Source organism: Leucopleurus acutus, assembly GCF_964270905.1.
Source record: "Leucopleurus acutus genome assembly, chromosome: 19".
NCBI lineage: Eukaryota > Metazoa > Chordata > Mammalia > Artiodactyla > Delphinidae > Leucopleurus > Leucopleurus acutus.
Genome location: NC_139161.1, coordinates 47,411,309 through 47,431,341, shown reverse-complemented (window position 1 = coordinate 47,431,341; position 20,033 = coordinate 47,411,309).

The following is a 20,033-nucleotide window of genomic DNA, read 5'->3' as shown; positions in this document are numbered from 1 at the left end:
AGGGACTTCCCTGGTGGCCAGTGGTTAAGAATCTGCCTGCCAATGCAGGGGACATGGGTTCGATCCCTGGTCTGGGAAGCTCCCACATACCACAGAGCAACTAAGTCCATGAGCCACAACTACTGAGCCTGTGCTCTAGAGCCCTTGAGCCCTAGAGCCAGTGTGCCGCAACTACTGAGCCTGCATGCTGCAACTACTGAGCCTGCATGCTGCAATTACTGAAGCTCACGTGCCTAGAGCCTGTGCTCCGTAACAAAAGAAGCCACCTCAATGAGAAGCCCGTGCACCGCAACAAAGAGTAACCCCCAAGAGTAGCCCCCGCTCGCCGCAACTAGAGAAAGCCCGTGCACAGCAACGAAGACCCAACGCAGACAAAAAAAAAAAAAAAAAAGTGTGAAAGACTTGTACACTGAAAACTATAAATATTGCTGAAAGAAATTGAAGACAAATAAATGGAAGACATCTCCTTTTCATGGATTGGAAGACTTAATGTTACAGAGTCAATATTATCCAAGGTGATTTCCAGATACAATCCAATCCCTGTTAATATTCCAGTGTCTTTTTTTTTTTTTCTGTATAAGTAGAAAAACCCATTCTAAAATCCATATGGAATCTCAAGGGACTCGGAATAGCCATAACAATTCTGAAAAAGAAGAAAAACTTGGAGAAATCAAGAATCCCTGATTTCAAAATTTAATACAAAGCTACAGTAATCAAAACACTATGCTGCTGGCATAAGGACAGCCCTATATAGACCCATGGAATAGAATAGAGAGCCCAGAAATAAGCCTTCACAGGTATGGTCAGTTGGTTTTCAAAAAGGGTGCCAGACAGTTCAGTGGGAAAAGGACAATCTTTTCAACAAATGTTGCTGGGAAAACTGGATATCCCCATGCAAAAGAATGAAGTTGGAACTTTACCACATATTATACAGAGAAATTAATCTAAAACGAATGAAAATCATAAACTTAAGAGCTAAAACTATAAAACTCTTAGAAGAAAACATAGGCGAAAACCATGACATTGAATTTGGCAATGATATCTTAGATATGACAGCAAAAGTACAGGAACAAAAGAAAAAATAAATTGCTCTTCATCAAAATAAGAACTTTTGCACATCGAAGGACACTATCAAGAGAGTAAAGAAACAATTAATGGAATGGGAGAAACTATTTGTAAATAATATATCTGATAAAGGATCGATATCCAGAACATATAAAGAACCTCTACAACTCAACAGAAAAACAACTCAATTCAGAAATGAGCCAAGGAGTTGAATGGACATTTCTCCAAAGAAGGTATACAAATGACCAATAAACAGATGAAAAGATGCTCACTCAACATAACCAGTCATGAGGGAAATGCAAATCAAAACTGCAATGAGGGGCTTCCCTGGTGGCACAGTGGTTGAGAGTCTGCCTGCCGATGCAGGGGACACTGGTTCGTGCCCCGGTCCAGGAAGATCCCACATGCCGCGGAGCGGCTGGGCCCGTGAGCCATGGCCACTGAGCCTGCGCGTCCGGAGCCTGTGCTCCGCAATGGGAGAGGCCACAACAGTAAGAGGCCCGCGTACCACAAAAACAAAACAAAACAAAACAAAACAAAAAAACTGCAATGAGATACCACTCAACACCCGTTAGGATGGCTATTATGATAACAGAAAACAAGAAGTTTTGGTGAAGATGTGGAGAAAATGGAACCCTTCTGCATTGCTGGTAGAAGTGTATTATGTTGTAGCTGCTATATGGAAAACAGTTTTTGATTCCTCAAAAAGTTAAACGTAGCTTTACCATATGTTTTAACAATTCTCTTAAGGTATATACCCAAAAGAATTGAAAACTGGACTCAGATATTTGAATAAAAGTGTTTCTAGCAGCATTACTCACAATAGCCAAAAGGTGGAATCAACCCAAGTGTTCATCAAAAGATGAATGGATAACCACAATGTGATATATTAATACAATGTAATGTTATTCAGCCATAAAAAGGAACAAAGTTCTCATACATGATACATCATGGAGGAAACTTAGAAATATCCTGAAATAAACCAGACATAAAATGACAAATATTATGTGATGCCAATTATATGAGGTACCTAGAATAGGCAATTTCACAGAGACAGAAAGTGAAATAGAGGATACCAAGAGCTGGGGTAAGGGGGAAATGGGAAGTTACTGTTTAATGGATACAGAGTTTCCGTTTGGGATGATGAAAAAGTTCTGGAAATAGTGTTGATGGTTGCACTACATCGTAATATACTTAATGGCACTGAATTGTAAACTTATAAATAGTTAAAATGATAGATTTTATGTATGTTTTACCACAATGAAAACATTGACAATGAAAAGGATTGCATCTGCACTAAATTTTAATCCTTTGTTCCCTTCACTTTCTGTCACACATTTCCATGATACCTGTGTTCATAATTAAAAATGGGAACAGCTGCGTGATATTCTAGCCTTCAGATGGACCATAATGGAATTTATTCACTCTTTGTTGATCACTTAGGTCATTTTCTTGTTTTTTTAGTGTTTGCTCTTGGCTGTTTATACTAGCTTTTTCTGTTTGAATGGTTGCTGTCCTAGGATACTTTGGCACTGCTCTTTGGCTTCCTTTCTTTCCCTGAGCTGGCACCTCTCCTTCCTCATTTCCCACTGGCTCAGGGACTTCTTGTGAAAGACACATTTGACCCTGTGTGCCTTGCCCACAGGCATGGTTTTATCCTGTGACCTCACCCTTGGGCTCTCTGACCCAAGGAGGTGAGTCATAACCTGGACTAAGTTGTTTCTGTCCAGAGAAGCTAAACTAAGAGTCAGAAAACATTCTTTGGTACCTATGGAGACCCAAGTTGAAAGCCACTCCAACCTGGTGCTAGGCTACTATTTTGGATGATTTATGTGTTGTTGAATCATCTGAGAAAGTGAGTGTGCTGAGAAAGGCAGTAGGATGGAGGAGAGTGCAGAGTAGTGGAGAGGAGGCTTTGAGAGATCTTGGTTTCTCAGTTTTCTGTTTCCCATAATGCAGTAAATTCACATTGGCTCACAGCTCCTGGGAAGCCACATAAGTGCTCCCCAGTTAGTTCCACATCTTCTCCAGATAAGAGATCTCACCTGGCTGTGGCCAGGAAACCCACAGAGGGGAATTGGGGCTTGTGACAGATGGGAATCCATTGGGCAAAGATGAGTGCTGCATTCGGTCGAGACTGACAGCAAGGGCCATGAGGCGGAGCCCTGGATAATCTTCCTCAGCAGAGTGAGACCCTGCTAGTTTTTGGAGTTTGGTGGTGAGTGGGACCTAACCTGCAAGGGACCTGGTGGGACCTGAGAGTCTTCTACCAGGTCTGGCAACACCATCTCCCTCATCTAGCTGCATAGTATAGAAATAGGGTATGGACTGTGGAGCTACAAGTCTTCAAATACCAGTTCTACCCCTTAATTATCCTTGGGCATCCTCCACTGTTCCTCAGTTTTCCCATCTGTAAAATGGGGATTGAGATATAATTATGAGGATTAGATGAGTATAACATGTAGAGCAGTCAGCATATCTTACTGAGATATGCAGTATATAGATATGCTGTGTGTAGATATGCACTCTATATATGGGTGTTATTGCTGCTGATATTGCAATTCTGGCACCTCCTGTCTGGTCAGTTATTTTCTTCGTGTCCTTAAGGACTCCTTTGTTTTTGGCCGAGCCACTCGGCATATGGGATCTTACTTCCCTGACCAGAGATCGAACCTGAGCCCCCTTCAGTGGAAGCGTGGAGTCTTAACCACTGGACCACCAGGGAGGTCCCAAGGATTCCCTTCACATTGAAGTCGCACAGGAACAAATTGCCTGCCCCCAAATAGTCCTTCTCCTTTTCCCTCCTCTTGTGCTTGTAGGGGCAGATGTGTGGGGTTGCTGCCTTTAGTGTGGTGGAATATTTAGGGGGAGAGCAGAGTCCACCATAGCCTCTGCTGGTGCTGGAGCACCCTGGAGATTTGGGGGCTGTCCAGGGTGCCCTTTTGAGGAAACAATGCCCTGACCAGGCCTCAGTGTCCATGGAGGGTGGTCCCACTCCCAGAAGAGCACGTCTGCCGACGTTCCAACTGTCACCTGTCCCTGTCTCATGCATCCCAGGGACCTTTCACAGCCTCTGCGCCTTATGTTAGTTTTGCCACCAGTGCCGCACCTCCATCTCCAGACTTGTTCTGTACAGTTTTCCTGACCAGGAGATGATCTGTTCTAACAGTCCCATAAAGAGCCTAACACATTGCCTGTTCATGCCCCAATGAATCTTAGTGATCAGGATGTTTACTACAACCCTGGCTGCACGGGACCATGAATCTGCTTCCTTGTGCCCATTGCTGCTGGCCATGGATGTGGGGACATGACCCTCCTGGTGTGATTTGTTTCTAGATCCCCCTTCAGTCCCTGCCTGGAGCACTCTCCCCCACCACTGGATAATAAGGAAAGCCATATCTTCTGCCCATCCTGGGCTGCCACCTCCCCTGGGGCTCTGAGTGTGCAGTGGAGCTGGCCTTCCTCACCCCTGCCTGTTTTCTCGGCCCTTCCCAGGCCCATTTCTGCAACCATTCCCTTCTTTTCCTCCTTAGTCCCCCTTAGCCCTCTTCCTTTCTCTTCCTCCTTTCACTCTTTTTTTCTTTTTCTGTTTTTTAATTGAAGTATAGTTGATTTACAATATTGTGTTTGTTTCAGGTGTACAGCATAGTACCTTAGTATTTTTGCAGATTATATTGCATCATAGGTTATTGCAAGATAATGCTTATAATTCCCTGAGCTGTACAGTATATCCTTGTTGCGTCTTTATTTTATATATTGCAGTTTGTATCTGTTAATCCCATACTCCTAATTTGTCCCTCCCCCTTCCCCCTCCCCCTTGGTAACCACAAGTTTTCTCTGTGAGTCTGTTTCTGTTTTGCATATACATTCATTTGTATTATTATCATTATTTTTTGTTGCGCCACACAGCATGTAGGATCTTAGTTCCCTAACTAGGGATCGAACCCACGCCCCTTGCAGTGGAAGTGTGGAGTCTTAACCACTGGACTGCAGGGAAGTCCCCATTTGTATTATTTTTTAGATTCCACATATAAGTTATATCCTATAGTATTTACCTTTCTCTGTCTGACTTATTTCACTAAGCATAATATTCTCTAGGTCCATCCATGTTGCTGCAAATGGCGGTATTTTATTCTTTTTATGGCTGAGTAATATTCCATATATATATGGTGTATATATATATACACCACATCTTCTTAATCCAGTCATCCATTGATGGACACTTGGGTTGCTTCCATGTCTTGGCTATTATAAATGGTGCTGCTGTGAACATTGGGGTGATCTTTTCGAATTAATGTTTTCATTTTTTATGGATATATACCCAGGAGTGGAATTGCTGGATCTGTTTTTAGTTTTTTAGTTGTTTTTATTTCCCATCAGGGAAGTACCTTCTGCCCATGTTTTGATCAGATTGTTCTTTTTGATATTCAGTTGTATGAGTTGTCTTTATGTTGGATATAACCTCTTGTCAGTTGCATCATTTGAAAATATTTTCTCCCATTCTGTAGATTGTCTTTTCATTTTGATGATGGTTTCCTTTGCTGTGCAAAAATTTTTAAGTTTAATTAGGTCTCATTTGTTTATTTTTGCTTTTATGTCTTTTGCTGTCGGAGACTGATCCAAGAAAATATTGCTACGATTTATGTCAGAGAGTTCTGCCCATGTTCTCTTCTAGGAGTCTTATAGTTTCAGGTCTTACATTTAGGTCTGTAAACCATTTTGAGTTTATTTTTGTATATGGTATGGGAGAATGTTCTAATATCATTGTTTTACATGCAGCTCTCCAGGTTTCTCTGCACCACTTGTTGAAGAAACTGTCCTTTCTCCATTATATATTCTTGCCTCCTTTATTGTAGATTAATTGACTGTAGGTATGTGGGTTTATTTCTGGCCTCTCTATTCTGCTCCATTGAACTGTGTCTGTTTTTGTGTCAATACCATGATGCTTTGATTACTGGAGCTTTGTAAGTATAGTCTGAAGTCTCCGGTTTTGTTCTTTTATCTCAGGATTGCTTTGGCAATTGGGGGTCTTGTGTGGTTCCATATAAATTTTAGGATTGTTTGTTCTAGTTCTGTGAAAAATGTCATGGGTATTTTGATGGGGATTGCATTAAATCTGTAGATTGCTTTGGGTAATATGGTCATTTTAATTATATTCTTCCAATACAGGAGCACAGGATAAATTTCCATTTCTTTGAATCATTTTCAATTTCTTTCATCAGTGTTTTATAGTTTTCAGAGTATAGATCTTTCACACCCTTGGTTAAATTTATTCCTAGGTATTTTATTTATTTTTGATGTGATTTTAAGTGAGATTTTGAAAAACTTTCTTTCTGATGTTTCATTATTTGTGTGTAGAAACACAACAGATTTCTGTATATTACTCTTATATCCTGCAACCTTGCTGAATTCATTTATTAATTCTAATAGTTTATTTTTAGGTGGAGACTTTAGGGTTCCTTATATAAAGTATCATGTCATGTGCAAATAGTGACAGTTTTGCCTCTTTCCTTACAACTTTGATACCTTTTATTTCTTTTTCTTGTCTGATTAGTCTTAGCTGTGGCTAAGACTTCTAATACTATGCTAAAAGAAGCAGTGAGAGTGGGCATCATTGTCTTGTTCCTGAATTTAGAGGAAATGCTTTCCTCTAAGTTTTTCCTCTAAGTTTTTCAGAGTGGTCTGTTGTATCATTTAAGACCTCTGTTGCCTTATTTTGTTTTTTGTCTGCATGATCTGTCCATTGATGTCAGTAGGGTGTTAAAATCTCCTACTATTATTGTCAATTTCTCCCTTTGTGTCTGTTAGTATTTGCTTTATATAGTTAGGTGTTCCTGTATTGGGTACCTATATGTTAATGAGTATAATATCCTCTTCTTGTATTCATCCCTTTTTCATTATATAATGCTCTTCTTTTTCTTTTGTTATAGCCTTTTTAAAAAAATTATTTTTTTATTTTTTAAAATTTATTTTACTTATTTTTTTGGCTGCATTGGGTCTTTGTTGATGCACGGGGGCTTTCTCTAGTTGTGGCGAGCAGGGGCTACTCTTCGTTGTGGTGTGCGTGCTTCTCATTGTGGTGGCTTCTCGTTGCGGGGCATGGGCTCTAGGTGCGTGGGTGTTAGTAGTTGTGGCACGTGGGCTCAGTGGTTGTGGCTCACGGGCTCTTGAGCGCAGGCTCAGTAGTTGTGGCGCATGGGTTTAGTTGCTCCACAGCACGTGGGATCTTCCCAGACCAGGGCTTGAACCGATGTCTCCTGCATTGGCAAGTGGATTCTTAACCACTGCGCCACCAGGGAAGTCCGTAGCCTTTGTTTTAAAGTCTATTTTGTCTGATATGAGTGTCACTACCCCTGCTTTTTTGTTGTTTCTATTTGCATGAAATATCTTTTTGCATCCCCTTACTTTGTCTTTTTTTTTATTATTTATTTATTTATTTTTTTAACATCTTTATTGGAGTATAATTGCTTTACAATGGTATGTTAGTTTCAGCTTCACAACAAAATGAATCAGTTATATATATACATATATTCCCATATCTCTTCCCGCTTGCATCTCCCTCCCTCCCACCCTCCCTATCCCACCCCTCCAGGCGGTCACAAAGCACCGAGCTGATCTCCCTGTGCTATGCGGCTGCTTCCCACTAGCTATCTACCTTACGTTTGGTAGTGTATATATGTCCATGCCTCTTTATCGCTTTGTCACCGTTTACCCTTCCCCCTCCCCATAGCCTCAAGTCCATTCTCTAGTAAGTCTGTGTCTTTATTCCTGTTTCACCCCTAGGTTTTTCATGACATTTTTTTTTTTTAAATTCCATATATATGTGTTAGCATACGGTATTTGTCTCTCTCTTTCTGACTTACTTCACTCTGTATGACAGACTCTAGGTCTATCCACCTCATTACAAATAGCTCAATTTCGTCTCTTTTTATGGCTGAGTAATATTCCATTGTATATATGTGCCACATCTTCTTTATCCATTCATCCGATGATGGACACTTAGGTTGTTTCCATCTCTGGGCTATTGTAAATAGAGCTGCAATGAACATTTTGGTACATGACTCTTTTTGAATTATGGTTTTCTCAGGGTATATGCCCAGTAGTGGGATTGCTGGGTCATATGGTAGTTCTATTTGTAGCTTTTTAAGGAACCTCCATACTGTTCTCCACAGTGGCTGTATCAATTTACATTCCCACCAACAGTGTAAGAGGGTTCCCTTTTCTCCACACCCTCTCCAGCATTTATTGTTTCTAGATTTTTTGATGATGGCCATTCTGACTGGTGTGAGATGATATCTCATTGTAGTTTTGATTTGCATTTCTCTCATGATTAGTGATGTTGAGCATTCTTTCATGTGTTTGTTGGCACTCTGTATATCTTCTTTGGAGAAATGTCTATTTAGGTCTTCTGCCCATTTTTGGATTGGGTTGTTTGTTTTTTTGTTATTAAGCTGCATGAGCTGCTTATAAATTTTGGAGATCAATCCTTTGTCAGTTGCTTCATTTGCAAATATTTTCTCCCATTCTGAGGGTTGTCTTTTGGTCTTCTTTATGGTTTCCTTTGCTGCGCAAAAGCTTTTAAGTTTCATTAGGTCCCATTTGTTTACTCTTCTTTTTATTTCCATTTCTCTAGGAGGTGGGTCAAAAAGGACCTTGCTGTGATTTATGTCATAGAGTGTTCTGCCTATGTTTTCCTCTAAGAGTTTGATAGTTTCTGGCCTTACATTTAGGTCTTTAATCCATTTTGAGCTTATTTTTGTGTACGGTGTTAGGGAGTGATCTAATTTCATACTTTTACATGTAGCTGTCCAGTTTTCCCAGCACCACTTATTGAATAGGCTGTCCTTTCTCCACTGTACATTTCTGCCTCCTTTGTCAAAGATAAGGTGACCATATGTGCGTGGGTTTATCTCTGGGCTTTCTATCCTGTTCCATTGATCTATCTTTCTGTTTTTGTGCCAGTACCGTACCGTCTTGATAACTGTAGCTTTGTAGTATAGTCTGAAGTCTGGGAGCCTGATTCCTCCAGTTCCTTCTTTCGTTCTCAAGATTGCTTTGGCTATTCGGGGTCTTTTGTGTTTCCATACAAATTGCAAAATTTTTTGTTCTAGTTCTGTGAAAAATGCCAGTGGTAGTTTGATAGGGATTGCATTGAATCTATAGATTGCTTTCGGTAGTAGAGTCATTTTCACAATGTTGATTCTTCCAATCCAAGAACATGGTATATCTCTCCATCTATTTGTATCATCTTTAATTTCTTTCATCAGTGTCTTATAATTTTCTGCATACAGATCTTTTGTCTCCTTAGGTAGGTTTATTCCTAGATATTTTATTCTTTTTGTTGCAATGGTAAATGGGAGTGTTTTCTTGATTTCACTTTCAGATTTTTCATCATTAGTATATAGGAATGCCAGAGATTTCTGTGCATTAATTTTGTATCCTGCCACTTTACCAAATTCATTGATTAGCTCTAGTAGTTTTCTGGTAGCATCTTTAGGGTTCTCTATGTATAGGATCATGTCATCTGCAAACAGTGACAGCTTTACTTCTTCTTTTCCGATTTGGATTCCTTTTATTTCCTTTTCTTCTCTGATTGCTGTGGCTAAAACTTCCAAAACTATGTTGAATAAGAGTGGTGAGAGTGGGCAACCTTGTCTTGTTCCTGATCTTAGTGGAAATGCTTTCAGTTTTTCACCATTGAGGATGATGTTTGCTGTGGGCTTGTCATATATGGCCTTTATTATGTTGAGGAAAGTTCCCTCTATGCCTACTTTCTGCAGGGTTTTTATCATAAATGGGTGTTGAATTTTGTCAAAAGCTTTCTCTGCATCTATTGAGATGATCATATGGTTTTTCTCCTTCAGTTTGTTAATATGGTTTATCACATTGATAGATTTGCGTATATTGAAGAATCCTTGCATTCCTGGAATAAACCCCACTTGATCATGGTGTATGATCTTTTTAATGTGCTGTTGGATTCTGTTTGCTAGTATTTTGTTGAGGATTTTTGCATCTATGTTCATCAGTGATATTGGCCTGTAGTTTTCTTTCTTTGTGACATCCTTGTCTGGTTTTGGTATCAAGGTGATGGTGGCCTCGTAGAAGGAGTTTGGGAGTGTTCCTCCCTCTGCTATATTTTGGAAGAGTTTGAGAAGGATAGGTGTTAGCTCTTCTCTAAATGTTTGATAGAATTCGCCTGTGAAGCCATCTGGTCCTGGGCTTTTCTTTGTTGGAAGATTTTTAATCACAGTTTCAATTTCAGTGCTTGTGATTGGTCTGTTCATATTTTCTATTTCTTCCTGATTCAGTCTTGGCAGGTTGTGCCTCTCTAAGAATTTGTCCATTTCTTCCAGATTGTCCATTTTATTGGCATAGAGTTGCTTGTAGTAATCTCTCATGATCTCTTTTATTTCTGCAGTGTCAGTTGTTACCTCTCCTTTTTCATTTCTAATTCTATTGATTTGGGTCTTCTCCCTTTTTTTCTTGATGAGTCTGGCTAGTGGTTTATCTATTTTGTTTATCTTCTCAAAGAACCAGCTTTTAGTTTTATTGATCTTTGCTATTGTTTCCTTCATTTCTTTTTCATTTATTTCTGATCTGATTTTTATGATTTCTTTCCTTCTGCTAGCTTTGGGGTTTTTTTGTTCTTCTTTCTCTAATTGCTTGAGGTGCAAGGTTAGGTTGTTTATTCGAGATGCTTCCTGCTTCTTAAGGTGGGCTTGTATTGCTATAAACTTCCCCCTTAGAACTGCTTTTGCTGCATCCCACAGGTTTTGGGTCGTTGTGTCTCCATTGTCATTTGTTTCTAGGTATTTTTTGATTTCCTCTTTGATTTCTTCAGTGATATCTTCATTATTAAGTAGTGTATTGTTTAGCCTCCATGTGTTTGTATTTTTTACAGATCTTTTCCTGTAATTGATATCTAGTCTCATGGCGTTGTGGTCAGAAAAGATACTTGATACAATTTCAATTTTCTTAAATTTACCAAGGCTTGATTTGTGACCCAAGATATGATCTATCCTGGAGAATGTTCCATGAGCACTTGAGAAAAATGTGTATTCTGTTGTTTTTGGATGGAATGTCCTATAAATATCAATTAACTCCATCTCGTTTAATGTATCATTTAAAGCTTGTGTTTCCTTATTTATTTTCATTTTGGATGATCTGTCCATTGGTGAAAGTGGGGTGTTAAAGTCCCCTACTATGAATGTGTTACTGTCGATTTCCCCTTTTATGGTTGTCAGTATTTGCCTTATGTATTGAGGTGCACCTATGTTGGGTGCATAAATATTTACAATTGTTATATCTTCCTCTTGGATTGATCCCTTGATCATTATGTAGTGTCCTTCTTTGTCTCTTCTAATAGTCTTTGTTTTAAAGTCTATTTTGTCTGATATGAGAATTGCTACTCCAGCTTTCTTTTGGTTTCCACTTGCATGAAATACCTTTTTCCATCCCCTTACTTTCAGTCTGTATGTGTCTCTAGGTCTGAAGTGGGTCTCTTGTAGACAGCAAATATATGGGTCTTGTTTTTGTATCCATTCAGCCAATCTGTGTCTTTTGGTGGGAGCATTTAGTCCATTTACATTTAAGGTAATTATCGATATGTGTGTTCCTATTCCCATTTTCTTCATTGTTTTGGGTTTGTTATTGTAGGTCCTTTCCTTCTTTTGTGTTTCTTGCCTAGAGAAGTTCCTTTAGCAGTTGTTGTAGAGCTGGTTTGGTGGTGCTGAACTCTCTCAGCTTTTGCTTGTCTGTAAAGGTTTTAATTTCTCCATCAAATCTGAATGAGATCCTTGCTGGGTAGAGTAATCTTGGTTGCAGGTTTTTCTCCTTCAACACTTTCAATATGTCCTGCCACTCCCTTCTGGCTTGCAGAGTTTCTGCTGAAAGATCAGCTGTTAACCTTATGGGGATTCCCTTGTGTGTTATTTGTTGTTTTTCCCTTGCTGCTTTTAATATGTTTTCTTTGTATTTAATTTTTGACAGTTTGATTAATATGTGTCTTGGTGTATTTCTCCTTGGATTTATCCTGTATGGGACTCTCTGTGCTTCCTGGACTTGATTAACTATTTCCTTTCCCATATTAGGGAAGTTTTCAACTATAATCTCTTCAAATATTTTCTCAGTCCCTTTCTTTTTCTCTTCTTCTTCTGGAACCCCTATAATTCGAATGTTGGTGCGTTTAATGTCCCAGAGGTCTCTGAGACTGTCCTCAGTTCTTTTCATTCTTTTTTCTTTATTCTGCTCTGCAGTAGTTATTTCCACTATTTTATCTTCCAGGTCACTTATCCGTTCTTCTGCCTCAGTTATTCTGCTATTGATCCCATCTAGAGTACTTTTAATTTCATTTATTGTGTTGTTCATCGTTGCTTGTTTCATCTTTAGTTCTTCTAGGTCCTTGTTAACTGATTCTTGCAATTTGTCCATTCTATTGTCCATTCTATCTCCAAGATTTCGGATCAACCTTACTATCATTATTCTGAATTCTTTTTCAGGTAGACTGCCTATTTCCTCTTCATTTGTTAGGTCTGGTGGGTTTTTATCTTGCTCCTTTATCTGCTCTGTGTTTTTCTGTCTTCTCATTTTGCTTATCTTACTGTGTTTGGGGTCTCCTTTTTTTTTTTTTTGCAGGCTGAAGGTTCGTAGTTCCTGTTGTTTTTTGAGTCTGTCCCCAGTGGCTAAGGTTGGTTCAGTGGGTTGTGTAGGCTTCCTGGTGGAGGGTACTAGTGCCTGTGTTCTGGTGTATGAGGCTGGATCTTGTCTTTCTGGTGGGCAGGTCCACGTCTGGTGGTGTGTTTTGGGGTGTCTGTAGACTTATTATGATTTTGGGCAGCCTCTCTGCTAATGGGTGGGGTTGTGTTCCTGTCTTGCTAGTTGTTTGGCATAGGATGTCCAGCACTGTAGCTTGCTGGTCGTTGAGTGAAGCTGGGTGCTGGCGTTGAGATGGAGATCTCTCGGAGATTTTTGCTGTTTGATATTATGTGCAGCTGGGAGGCCTCTTGTGGACCAGTGTCCTGAAGTTGGCTCTCCCACCTCAGAGGCACAGCACTGAGTCCTGGCTGCAGCACCAAGAGCCTTTCATCCACAGGGCTCCTTAATTTGGGATGATTCGTTGTCTATTCAGGTATTCCACAGATGCAGGGTATATCAAGTTGATTGTGGAGCTTTAATCCGCTGCTTCTGAGGCTGCTGGAAGAGATTTCCCTTTCTCTTCTTTGTTCTCACAGCTCCCAGGGGCTCAGCTTTGGATTTGGCCCCGCCTGTGCGTGTAGGTCGCCGGAGGGCGTCTGTTCTTTGCTCAGACAGGACGGGGTTAAAGGAGCCGCTGATTCGGAGGCTCTGGCTCACCCAGGCCGGGGGGTAGGGAGGGTCACGGAGTGCGGGGCGGGCCTGCAGCGGCAGAGGCCGGCGTGACGCTGCAGCCTGAGGCGCGCCGTGCGCTCTCCCGGGGGAGCCGTCCCCGGATCCCGGGACCCCGGCAGCGGCGGGCTGCACAGGCTCCCCGGAAGGGCGTGTGGCTAGTGACCTGCGCTCGCACACAGGCCTCCTGGCGGCGGCAGCAGCGGCCTTAGCGTCCCATGTCCGTCTCTGGGCTCCGCACTCTTAGCCGCGGCTCGCGCCCGCCTCCGGAGCTCTCCCAAGCAGCGTTCCCAATCCCCCCTCCTCGTGCACGAGGAAACAAAGAGGGACGTAAAAGTCTCTTGCCTCTTCGGCAGGTCCAGACCCCTCCCCAGACTCTCTCCCGGCCAGCCGCGGCGCACCAACGCCCTGCAGGCTGTGTTCACGCCGCCAACCTCAGTCCTCTCCCGGCGCTCCGACAAAAGCCGGAGCCTCAGCTCCCAGTCCCGCCCGCCCCGGCGGGCGAGCAGACAAGCCTCTCGGCTGGTGAGTGCCGGTCGGCCCGATCCTCTGCGCTGGAATCTCTCCGCTTTGCCCTCCGCACCCCTGTTGCTGTGCTCTCCTCCGCGGCTCCCAAGCTCCCCCACTCCGCCTCCCGAAGTCTCCACCCGCGAAGGGGCTCCTAGTGTGTGGACACTTTTCCTCCTTCACAGCTCTCTCCCGCTGGTGCAGGACCCGTCCCTATTCTTTTGTCTCTGTTTAGTTTTTTCTTTTGCCCTAACCAGGTACGTGGGGGGTTCCTTGCCTTTTGGGAGGTCTGAGGTCTTCTGCCAGCGTTCAGTAGGTGCTCCGTAGGAGTTGTTCCACGCGTAGATGTATTTCTGGTGTATCTGTGGAGAGGAAGGTGATCTCCGCGTCTTACTCTTCCGCCATCTTCCCGGAACTCCTTTTTTTTTAATTTATTTGGCTGCGTTGGGTCTTAGTTGTGGCACGTGGGATCTTCACTGCGGCACGCAGGATCTTTTCTTGCTGCACGTGGGCTTCTCTAGTTGCGGCGTGTGGGCTCAGTAGTTGTGGTGTGCGGGCTTAGTTGCCCTGTGGCATGTGGGATCTTAGTTCCCTGACCAGGGATAGAACCAGCGTCCCCTGCATTGGAAGGCAGATTTTTTTTTCTTTTTTAAAATTTATTTATTTATTCTTGTTTTTGGCTGCATTGGGTCTTTGTTGCTACGCACAGGCTTTCTCTTAGTTGCAGCGAGTCGGGGCTACTCTTCATTGCAGTGTGCGGGCTTCTCATTGCAGTGGCTTCTCTTGTGCGGAGCACGGGCTCTAGGTGCACGGGCTTCAGTAGTTGTGGCTTGCAGGCTCTAGAGTGCAGGCTCAGTAGTTGTGGTGTATGGGCTTAGTTGCTCCATGGCATGTGGGATCTTCCCAGACCAGGGCTTGAACCCGTGTCCCCTGCATTGACAGGCAAGATTCTTAATCACTGCACCACCAGGGAAGCCCCTTATTGTAGGTTTATGACTTGTGGTTACCATGGGGTTCATATATATTGACCCGTAATTATATCTAATTGTTTTAAACTGATAATCATTTAAGTTTAAACATTCTAAAAAATCTACATATTTTACTCCTCTCCCCCACATTTTGAGTTTTTGATATCATTTTATACCTTTGTGCTTATCCCTTTACTGTTTATTGTAGTTGCTTTTTAAAATTAAAAAAAAATCTAAGTACTGGCTTATTTAAGTGATGTTTAATCCTTACTATATATTTGCCTTGCCTATTGGGATTTTCCCTCTCCTATAGATTCTTCTTTTCCATTTAGAGTAGACCCTTTAACGTTTCTTTCTTTTTTTTTTTTTTGCAGTACGCGGGCCTCTCACTGTTGTGGCCTCTCCCGTTGCGGAGCACAGGCTCCGGATGCACAGGCTCAGTGGCCATGGCTCACGGGCCCAGCTGCTCTGTGGCATGTGGGATCTTCCCGGACCGGGGCACAAACCCGCGTCCCCTGCATTGGCAGGTGGATTCTCAACCACTGCGCCACCAGGGAAGCCCTCAAAATTTCTTTTAGGATAGGTAGGTTTAGTATTGCTGAATTCTTTTAGTTTCTGCTTGTCGGAGAAATTCTTTTCTTCTCTTCTAAATGATAATCTTGCTGGATAGAGTATCCTAGGTTGCAGGATTTTCCCTTTTAGGGCTTTGAATGTATTATGCCACTTCCTTCTGCCCTGCAAAGTTTCTCCAGAGAAATGAGCTGATAGCCTTGTGGGGATTCCCTTGTATATGACTCTCTGTTTTTCTCCTGCTGCCTTTAGAATTCTCTCTTTATATCTTTAATTTTGCCATTTTAATTATGATATGTCTTGGTGTGGGCCAGTTTGGGCTCATCTTGTTTGGCACTCTCTCTGCTTCCTGAAATTGGATATGTTTCCCTCTTTAGGTTTGGGACATTTCCAGCCATAATTTCTTCAAGTACATTTTTGATCCCTTTCTCTCTTCTTTTTCTGGAACCCCTATAATGTGAATATTGGCACATTTTATATTCCATAGATCTTGTATGTTGTTTTCTCCCTCCCTCCCTCCCCCCCGCTTTCTTCTTTCTTCTGTTCTTATTGGGTGATTTCTGTTATTCTATCCTCCAGATCACTTATGCATTCTTCTGTGTCATTTAGTCTGCTATTCATTGCTTCTGGAGTGCTTTTTATCTCAGAGATTGAATTATCAATTTTTGATTGGGTCTTTTAAATTTCTAGTTCCTTGGTAGAATGATCTGTGCTTATTACCTCTACTGTCTTAATTCAGTTAGCATTTTTATTACCAACTTTTCGAATTCATTGTCTATTGATTATCTCTTTTTCATTATTTATTTCCAGGGGTTTTCTCTTGCTCTTTGAGTTGAGAGTAGTTCCTCTGCGTTTTCATTTTACTTAACTTTCTCTGTCTGTGAATTTAGGTGCAACAGTTATCTGTTATGGTCTTGAAGGGGTGTTTTTATGTGGGAACATCCCTGTGTAGACTGTGTGCGCCTAACATCTTTGGTGTGTGGGTTGAATTTGATGTGGATGCCAGCCCACTACTTTCCTCAGGATGTGATGACAACTACCACCTTGATAGGGGGGTACGGCTGGCGTTGGAGGAGCCAAAGACTGTGCAGGGTGTGAGGCGAGACTTCCTGTCTCCTCACTGGCCACAGCCGCCCTGTTGGGTGGGGTCTGCTCCCAAGCTGCTGGAGTGGAAGCCCTGAGGGTCGGGCTGGAGCTGGCTCTGTTCCCTTCAAGTGTGTGTTTTTCCTTCTCCCCACACTGGAACCTTTGCCCCGAAGGAGGGGAGTGCTGAAATAAGCAGGGTTTGTGTGCTTAGAGATGTCCAATGTGCTGCTTGTGTAGGTATCTGCAGTCACGCTCAGAACCAGATCAGGGTTGTCTTTTCCCCTATTGCGGTGGTCTCAGCTCTAATGTAAGGTTGTGGCACGGAGTGGGTGGGGCTGGAGCGTTTGCTTGGGGATCATGGCATTGTGGTTGCAGGAACCGAAGTGGCTGCACTGTCCTGAGAAGTCTGGGCTACTTCTGTGGCGCTGAGTAAGCCGCCAGCAATGGCCGTCACTCAGCCTGTACCGTACCCGAGGCCCGTGGGTCACCTCTGTGTCCCTAGATCGAGTCTTTTCCCAGGATGTGGCTGCCCTAGATTCAGCGCCAGGCTGTGGTGTGGAGTGAGTGGGGCCAGGGGGTTCACTCAGCTTGGGTCAGAGAGTGGCAAGGTGACAGCTGCTAGGGCAGACCTCTCTCCGCCCTGTTTGGTGGCAGGCCAGCACTGCGTACTCCTCGCCAGTGCAGTCTAGGCTTCTCCAGCCTTTCTATGTGTCACAGCTGTTCTCCAGGCAGCCAAAGGGCCTTGCCTCCTCTGTATAAGACCGCAGGACTAGAATGCCCAGTCTGTCTCTCAACCTGCTCACTCCCCAGGGTGACTGTCCACCTGTATCATCTCCCTGTACCTCTTAGTTCCCTCCTGGGGGCACAGGTCTCGACCCGGTGCTTTTCTTCCCATCCTACCTGGGATGGGATTATGGGGGAATCTTCCTTGCAGCCTTGGTTGTAGAGGAGTCCTTCTGCCAGTTTCCACGTAGTTTTTGGTGAGAATTGTTCTACATGTAGATGTATTTTTTGATTTGTGGGGGGGAGGTGAGCTCTACATCCTCTTACTCTGCCATCTTGATCACCCTCCCACTCTCTTTCTCTCTCCTTTCCTCCTCTCATTCTCTCCCTTTCCCTACTCAGGGAACTCTGTGGTACTTGGGGTCATTTCTCATCTGTACCCCAGAAGTCTTCGGAGCTAACAGGAGTTTTGTGTATACTCACCTGGGCTTGGACCCGTCATCTTCATAACCACATGCTCCAGACTCACGGACTTAGCTCCTTTCAAACAATGTCCACATTGGCAGCTTTCATCCATTCATTCAACAAATACTTACTCGAGGCCTGCCCTACGCTCAGTCCTGGTCTGGGGTTACTGTGGTAAACAAGACAGGTGTGGCCCTTACTCTCATGAAGGTTAGTGAGGGGAGAAAGGAATGAGCAAATACACCAGGTGATTTTGATGGTAAGTGCCGTGAAGAAAAGAAAGCAGGCTGATGCGGGAGAAAGTGACTGAGGTTGTCAAGACAGGCCTCACAAAGAGGTGACGCTCGAGACCTAGATGATCAGACTGCACCAGATCACCAGGCAGGTTCCTCTGTTGAAAATAACAGGATCCGACTCTAGTTAACGTAAGCAGAAAAGGAATGCACTGGAAGGGTACTGGGTACTTCAGAGAATGGGCGGAAGGCCTGGAAAATTAGGCCAGCACAGAGGCGGTTGCTAAGGGAGGTTGGCCAGAACACTGACCAAAATCATGCTACAGCTGTTTCTCGTTAGGACCCAGCCACCTCTGCTCTGGATACTGACCTCGAACCCCGGACCCACAGGCACACCACCACCAGAGGGACCTCCAAGCTGGGCCTGATTACCGCAGACCACAGGTTGTTCACAGGTAAGCTGGGGTTGCTCCCATCTCACACAGAGTGAAAGCCACAGACTTTATAATGTCGTCCTTGATCCGGTCCCCCGTTCCCTATGCTCTCATCTACCCTTGTTTCCTCGCCCCAACCTGCTCCACCCACATCGCTCTCCTTGCAGTTCCTGTCACACCAAGCCTGCCCCCACCTCTAGGGGCACTGGCTGTTCCCTCCACTTGGAGCACTTCAAGTCTCCCCAGAACTCCCCCCTTGACCTCCTCCAAGTCTAAGCTCAAAAGTCACCTTCTCTGGAGGCCCACCACATCTCCCTATTGCAGCCCAGCCTCCCCTGCCCACAGGATTCCTTTATGCCTTTTTTTTTCCCTTGTCATCTTTTAACATGTTATGTTTATGTTCATTAACTGTCTTGCTGATGAATCTGCCCCAGGTGCCTAGACCAGTGGGTGGCCTTGGAGTTAACACTCCACAGCTGTTGGTTGGATGTGTAGATGATAACATGGCATAAAATGTCTTGAGGCATAAGTTGAATCCTGGTCTGTCATTAACCAGCTGTGATTCTGCACAAATATTTTACCCATCTATAACATGGGCACCTACCTCAAATGGATTCTTGGTGAAGAGTAAACGAGACAATGTGCAGAATAAGCCCTGGTTGCTGGGCTCTCGTTCTTTCCTCTTCACCCATTCAAATCTATTAAGATGCGTCTCCCAAGCCCATATGATCACAATGAACGTTTCCATTTACTTTGGATTATATGTCATTATAAATATTAACAAATAAGACTTAAAAAGGACACCTTCGGGTAGGTCAGACAAAAGTACAAAAATTGTGTGTGGGGCTGCAGTTTCAGGACTGTTTCTGCAGCCGTCACATGATAGCAAAACGGTGGTAAGCAGTGCACGAGTCTGCGTCGAAGACAGCCAGAGTCCATGCATCGGGAGGTTCTCTCGGTTGGAGAACGAACAAAGGGAGGACATGCTCGGGCCAGGAGATGCAGTTCCTCGCTCTCGCCACTAGAGGTCAGGAGGTTACTGCTTCAGGGTTGGAAGACGGGCCCGTGGGGGATCGGCTAGTGGTGGCGGTGGGTGCTGAGACTAGGCAGGGGGGTGGGGGTGGCGGTGGATGCCACACCTGGTGACCCCCTGGTTATTGACATCTGACTTTGGAATGACTTTGTTTTGTTTGGCGTCAAATTCACCGTCTTTGTGGGGCTGAGGGACCAGAGGAAAGATGCCAGCTTGGGGTCAAAGGGAGAGCTCACACTGCAGCTTCTCAAAGCGCCTTTTTCTCTAACAAACAGAGATAGAACCTGCAAGGGGTCCAGAACAGTGCCAGGGTCCTAGTGAAGGTTCTCCCTGGGAGGTCTTCTACCCAGTGCCCCATCCTCCACTCGGGCTAGCTGTCCAGGAGCCCCACCTCCCAGCTGACTGTCCCTGTGGTCAGCTGGGACCGTGGTTAAGGACCAAATCTGCTCTTGCACAGTCTAGGGCAGTAGAAGGCCTTGGACTAGGTGCCAGGTGTCCTGGGTTCTTATCCCCACTGGGTCCTGTGTAGGCCCCTTCTGCTTGCTACTTCTGTGGCGCGAGTAAGTGGCGCTAAGTGGCCTTAGTT